This window comes from Odocoileus virginianus, chromosome 25, assembly GCF_023699985.2.
Source record: "Odocoileus virginianus isolate 20LAN1187 ecotype Illinois chromosome 25, Ovbor_1.2, whole genome shotgun sequence".
NCBI classification, from domain to species: Eukaryota; Metazoa; Chordata; class Mammalia; order Artiodactyla; family Cervidae; genus Odocoileus; species Odocoileus virginianus.
The window spans coordinates 4738382-4744842 of record NC_069698.1 but is presented as its reverse complement, the minus strand read 5'-3'; positions in this window follow the sequence as shown (position 1 = coordinate 4744842).

The following is a 6461-nucleotide window of genomic DNA, read 5'->3' as shown; positions in this document are numbered from 1 at the left end:
TCCAAAATCCTTCTCTGTGTTTTCTGAACAAACTCTTTTTTTGCCTCAAGACATTATAGATGCATCTGCTGGGAATGTCATTTCCTCCAGATTGTGCATAGCCAACTCTTATTCATCTTTCAGGTATGAATTCAATCACTATTTTCTTAAGGAACTCTCCTGATTAACTTCTAAATACTGTCAGATTCCCTATTTACTTTCATTCTATCTTGTGATTTTTAGTTATAGGACTGTCACCATAGTAATTAAATCCTACTTATGTATTTCAAATCCAGAAAGATGACGCTGTGAAAGTGCTGCACTCAATATGTCAGCAAATGGAAATAGAACTGCCATATGACCCAGCAATCCCACTTCTGGGCATACACACCAAGGAAACCAGATCTGAAAGAGACACGTGCACCCCAATGTTCATTGCAGCACTGTTTATAATAGCCAGGACATGGAAGCAACCCAGATGCCCATCAGCAGACGAATGGATGAGGAAGCTGTGGTACATATACACCATGGAATATTACTCAGCCATTAAAAAGAATTCATTTGAGTCAGTTCTAATGAGATGGATGAAACTGGAGCCCATTATACAGAGCGAAGTAAGCCAGAAAGATAAAGACCATTACAGTATACTAACACATATATATGGACTTTAGAAAGATGATAACGATAACCCTATATGCAAAACAGAAAAAGAGACTCAGATGTATAGAACAGACTTGTGGACTCTGGGAGAAGGCGAGGGTGGGATGTTTCAAAAGAACAGCATCGAAACATGTATATTATCTAGGGTGAAACAGATAACCTGCCCAGGTTGGGTACATGAGACAAGTGCTTGGGCCTGATGCACTGGGAAGACCCAGAGGGATCGGGTGGAGAGGGAGGTGGGAGGGGGGACTGGGATGGGGAATACATGTAAATCCATGGCTAATTCATTTCAATGTATAACAAAAACTACTGTAATGATGTAAAGTAATTAGCCTCCAACTAATAAAAATTAAAAAAAAAAATATGTCAGCAAATTTGGAAAACTCAGCAGTGGCCACAGGACTGGAAAAGGTCAGTTTTCATTCGAATCCCAAAGAAAGGCAATGCCAAAGAATGCTCAAACTACCACACAATTGCACTCATCTCACATGTCAGTAAAGTAATGCTTAAAATTCTCCAAGCAAGGCTTCAGCAATACATGAACCATGAACTTCCAGATGTTGAAGCTGGTTTTAGAAAAGGCAGAGGAACCAGAGATCAAATTGCCAACATCTGCTGGATGATCAAAAAGCAAGAGAGTTCCAGAAAAACATCTATTTCTGCTTTATTGACTATGCTAAAGTCTTTGTGTGGATCACAACAAACTGTGGAAAATTCTTGAAAAGATGGGAATACCAGACCACCTGACCTGCCTCTTGAGAAACCTGTATGCAGGTCAGGAAGTACGTCAAGGCTATATTGTCACCCTGCTTATTTAACTTAAGTTTATTTAACTTAAATGCAGAGTACATCATGAGAAACGCTGGGCTGGAGAAAGCACAAGCTGGAATTAAGATTGCAGGGAGAAATATCGATAACCTCAGATATGCAGATGGCACTACCCTTATGGCAGAAAGTGAAGAAGAATTAAGAGCCTCTTGATGAAAGTGAAAGAGGAGAGTGAAAAAGTTAGCTTAAAACTCAACATTCAGAAAACTAAGATCATGGCATTCAGTGCCATCACTTCATGGGAAATAGATGGGGAAACAGTGGAAACAGTGGCTGACTTTATTTTTCTGGGCTCCAAAATCACTGCAGATGGTGACTGCAGCCATGAAATTAAAAGACACTTACTCCTTGGAAGGAAAGTTATGACCAACCTAGACAGCATATTAAAAAGCAGAGACATTACTTTGCCAACAAAGGTCCATCTAGTCAAAGCTATGGTTTTTCCAGTAGTCATGTATGGATGTTAGAGTTGGACTATAAAGAAAGCTGAGTGCCAAAGAATTGATGCTTTTGAAGTGTGGTGTTGGGGAAGACTCTTGAGAGTCCCTTGGACTGCAAGGAGATCCAACCAGTCCATCCTAAAGGAGATAAGTCCTGTGTGTTCATTGGAAGGACTGATGTTGAAGCTGAAACTCCAACACTTTGGCCACCTCATGTGAAGAGCTGACTCATTGGGAAAGAACCTGATGCTGGGAGGGATTGGGGGTAGGAGGAGATGGGGACGACAGAGGATGAGATGGTTGGATGGCATCACCGACTCAATGGACATGAGTTTGAGTAAATTCCGGGAGTTGGTGATGGACAGGAATGCCTAGCATGCTGCGATTCATGGGGTCGCAAAGAGTCGGACATGACTGAGTGACTGAACTGAATTGAACTTGTGTGATTATCTCGTAGAGAGAGACCCTAACTAAATAATGAAAGCTCCATGAGGGTAAGGACTGGATATAATATGCTCACTAATATATTCTCAATGGCAAGCAGAGGGGAATAGTAGGTGCTCAGTAAGAGCTGGATGCTTAAGCTGAGTTTCATTTAGTTCAGGCTTTAAGACCTTTATTGACTCCCTGTTCTGATCACAGACATATATGACTTTAAATGACTAAGTACTTATGTTTTAATTATAAGCATTTAATTACATTAATTATCTAATTGTGATATATTTACACTTCCAGAAGTACTTAATTATGAAAAGGGATATATTTCTATAAACTAAAAGAAGTACTGAATTATTCTAGGAAGTTCATTTTGGGAGCAAGATTTCATTGCTCTTGAAGACTACTGGACAGATAATTGTAAAAAGAGGAAAGAGTAAAGTAAAAAATCAACTAACTCAGTAAAATTGATATATTGACCATTGAGGTTCTAACTATTTTAGAATAAAATCTCCCACTTTTCAAAGATATTTTCTAAGTTGAATGAAATTTTAATTCAAAATCTAGAGCTATAAAATTAAGAAGTTGAAGAAAGACACTCAAAAAATTTCCCTCTAGAAACCTTCTGTTGTAAGAGCTTAAAGGCCAGTCTGTGTCCCTGAGGTCCATTATTAATACATGTGGGGACAGAATGATTAACATGGGATGAGAGACAACAGGGGGAAACCCGTGCCAAAGAGAAAAAGACAGATGAGGATTTAAATTTTGAGAAAGTCCAAATTCTCAAGGGCTCTGATCTATTGACATAAGAATATTGTGGCAGACAGAATGAAAAAAAGTAATTAGAGCAGATTTCTCAACCCGAGCACTATTGACATTTTGTGCTGAATAATCCTTTGTTTCAGGGTCTGTCCTATGCATTATAGCATATTTAGCAGCAAGCCTGGTCTCTACCCAACGGATGCCAACGGCACTCGTCCCTGAAAATAGTTACACTCAAAAATGTCTCTAGATATCTCCAAATGTCCCCTGGGGAAGGCAAAATTGCCCTGATTGAGAACCAATGGATTAGAAAAAGTCAAAGGGGGCTTCCCTGGTGGCTCAGAGGGTAAAGAAAAAGTCAGGGGAACTACTGGTTGAATCCAAAAAAGGACACAGGGACACAGGGTTCGGTTTTTGGTTTTGTTTTTTATTATTCACCAGTTAATTGATGCATACATTCCTTCATTCATCTGACAAGTCACAGTACTGGACGCTGTGTCCCAAAGGTGAGTAGAGCACGTCACCGTTCAGAGCCAAGAGTCTACTTCTGAGACCGAGGCCATTGTCTTAGAACAGGTCATGGATTTACAGTTACGTGCGATGTTGGCTTTAATGTATAAACAAAGTTACCCAAGAAAGGTCTCTACCTTGCTCGAGATACACAGCACCCCTGGTTATGGTGGATGTAGGGAATTAGGTGTAAGCATTCAGTTCAGCTTCCTAGAGCACCCCCCTGACCTGCACCTATAAATAGATGCAACTATTAGATAAAACTACTTGGTCCAGAACCCCTTGCCACCAGGCTTCCCCGTGCAGACTGGATAAGTCCTTCAATTCTTTGCATGAGATTGAATCCGCAAGGGAACACCAGCCGGTTTTCCTCCTACTCAGAGGCACAGTCCTGGGGTATCCGGGTTTTCCGCAGATGTGTCCCAGTGCCCATATCAAGCTCTGTGGGGGTCCAGAGGTGGGTGCGGTGAGATAGTGCTGGCCTCCTGACCCCCGAACCGCAGCAGGTATGGCACTGTATTCTTGAATTCAACTAACTCCTAATTCCATATGCCTCCTCCGAGAGGGGCAGCGGCACTGCTGATAGGCCAGGTAGCAGTATTCTGGAATTTTTTCTGAAAAATTCAGCAACAGTCTCTGGCACTCTGATGAATATGTATAAGCCGGATTCCTTGAATTATAGTTTATCCTGCTTAAAATATGTAGAATGAGTTCTGCTTTTTGCAAATTGTGCCCAGCAACTCTATACAACAAACTGCAATAACTCAGTAAACCCATCACATAGCACGATCACACACCCCCAGTACGGAAACAGATCAGGGATTCTTAAGTGAAGCACCAGATGAAGAATTTGGCTTCCATTTAGGGGCCATGCTGCATGAAAAATATGTTTGCTTTTGTTTGTGTGTTGTTGAATTGATATGAGTAAAAATATAAGATTTGCACTCTAAGTGCAGTGCCAGAGATAAGCTCAGGGTGCAATATGGAGGCGGTACACAGTCAGGGAAAATTTTTTAGAAAAGTGACGCCAGAACTGAGTCTTAAACTACTGAGCAATATGCCGGGAAAATTGCATTCAATGGCTAAAGAACAAGCAGGCCAATCCTGAAGGAAATCAACCCCGAATATTCATAGGAAGGACTGATGCTGAAGCTGAAACTCCAGTGCTGTGGTCACCTGATGCACAGTACCAGCTCACTGGAAAGGGCCCTGATGCTGGGAAAGATTGGGAGCAGGACGAGAAGGGGGTGACAGAGGATGAGATGGTTGGATGGCATCACCGACTCAATGGACACGAATCTGAGCAAGCTCCGGGAGAGAGTGATGGTCAGGGAAACCTGCTGTGTGGCACCCAGGGGGTCGCAAAGAGTCAGACACAACTGAGTGACTGAACAAAGAACAAAGCCAAGCAGAGGCTGTGCCATAGGTGTAAAGAGTTGAGATAGCATGTGACATTTATACGGCAGGAAACTGTGTAGGGGAACTGGATTGTATGACAGGTAGTGAGTTTTCAGAGATCAAATGGACGGCAGAGACAAGAGCATGAAAGAGGGGGAGCAATATAACTTCCACAATTTCTTGAGTCTAAGAGACCACTGATTAAAGACACACTTTAAGATGTTTCAGGCTCCCCTCATAGCTCAGCTGGTAAAGAATCCGCCTGCAGTGCAGGAGACCCCGGTTCGATTCCTGGGTCGGGAAGATCCGCTGGAGAAGGGATAGGCTGCCCACTCCAGCATTCTTGGGCTTCCCTTGTGGCTCAGCTGGTAAAGAATCCGCCTGCAATGCAGGAGACCTGGGTTTGACCCCTGGGTTGGGGAGATGCCCTGGAGAAGGGAAAGGCTACCCACTCCAGTATTCTGGCCTGGAGAATTCCATGGACTATACAGTCCATGGGGTCGCAAAGAGTAGGACACAACTGAGTGACTTTCACTTTCACTTTCTAATTAAGACTTTTCAAGACACTACAATAAATGTACTCATTTGTTTTAAAATGAACTAAAAAATTCCATCCATCTATCAATCTAAGCGTTCTCTTTTTAAACCTAAACCAGAATTCTACCTAAACTTTCTTCACAATATTTGCCTATGAGAGTCTAGAGGATCTGGCGTTCCTTCTCTAAGAAGTCACTTTCAGTCATTTGGAGGTTTGGTTAAAGTTAGCGGCCACTGGTGTCTGTGGTTTTGACTTTTTAAAGTTTGTCAGTAAATTTCAAGTCACATCAAATTAAATGAGAATTTCTTCTGCTGCATTTCTTATTCAGTTAAATTCAACATTTTGTTTTTCCATTGTTATATTACATATTATTACAGGTCAAATTGTTTCTCTTAAAAGTTAGCCAGAAACTTTTCACAGATTGATATTCTAATACTGAAAAATGGTCCTATGTGAAAAAAATTAGCCACACGAACTTTTCCCTGTTTTGGAAAGCCTGTGATCTGTTACAAGAGATTTGGCACTCTCGACATTTCGACACTCTCCTGGAGTACATGGCAAGCAATCTTCTATTACAGAATTTATTTTCAGTTCAGTGCTGCAGCACAAAGATATCTTTTTGCAGACATTCTAAGCAAAGAATTAGGGATCCAAATTGAAGTTAAACTCAACTGAAGTGAAGTGAAGTCGCTCAGTTGTGTCCGACTCTTTTCGACCCCATGGACTGTAGCCCACCAGGCTCCTCGGTCCACAGGATTTTCCAGGCATGAATACTGGACTGGTTTGCCATTTCCTTCTCCAGAGGATCTTCCCGACCCAGGGATCGAACCCAGGTCTCCCACATTGTAGGCAGACGCTTTACCGTCTGAGCCACCAAATTCAACTACTTGTTATCAATGCAAAAAAGT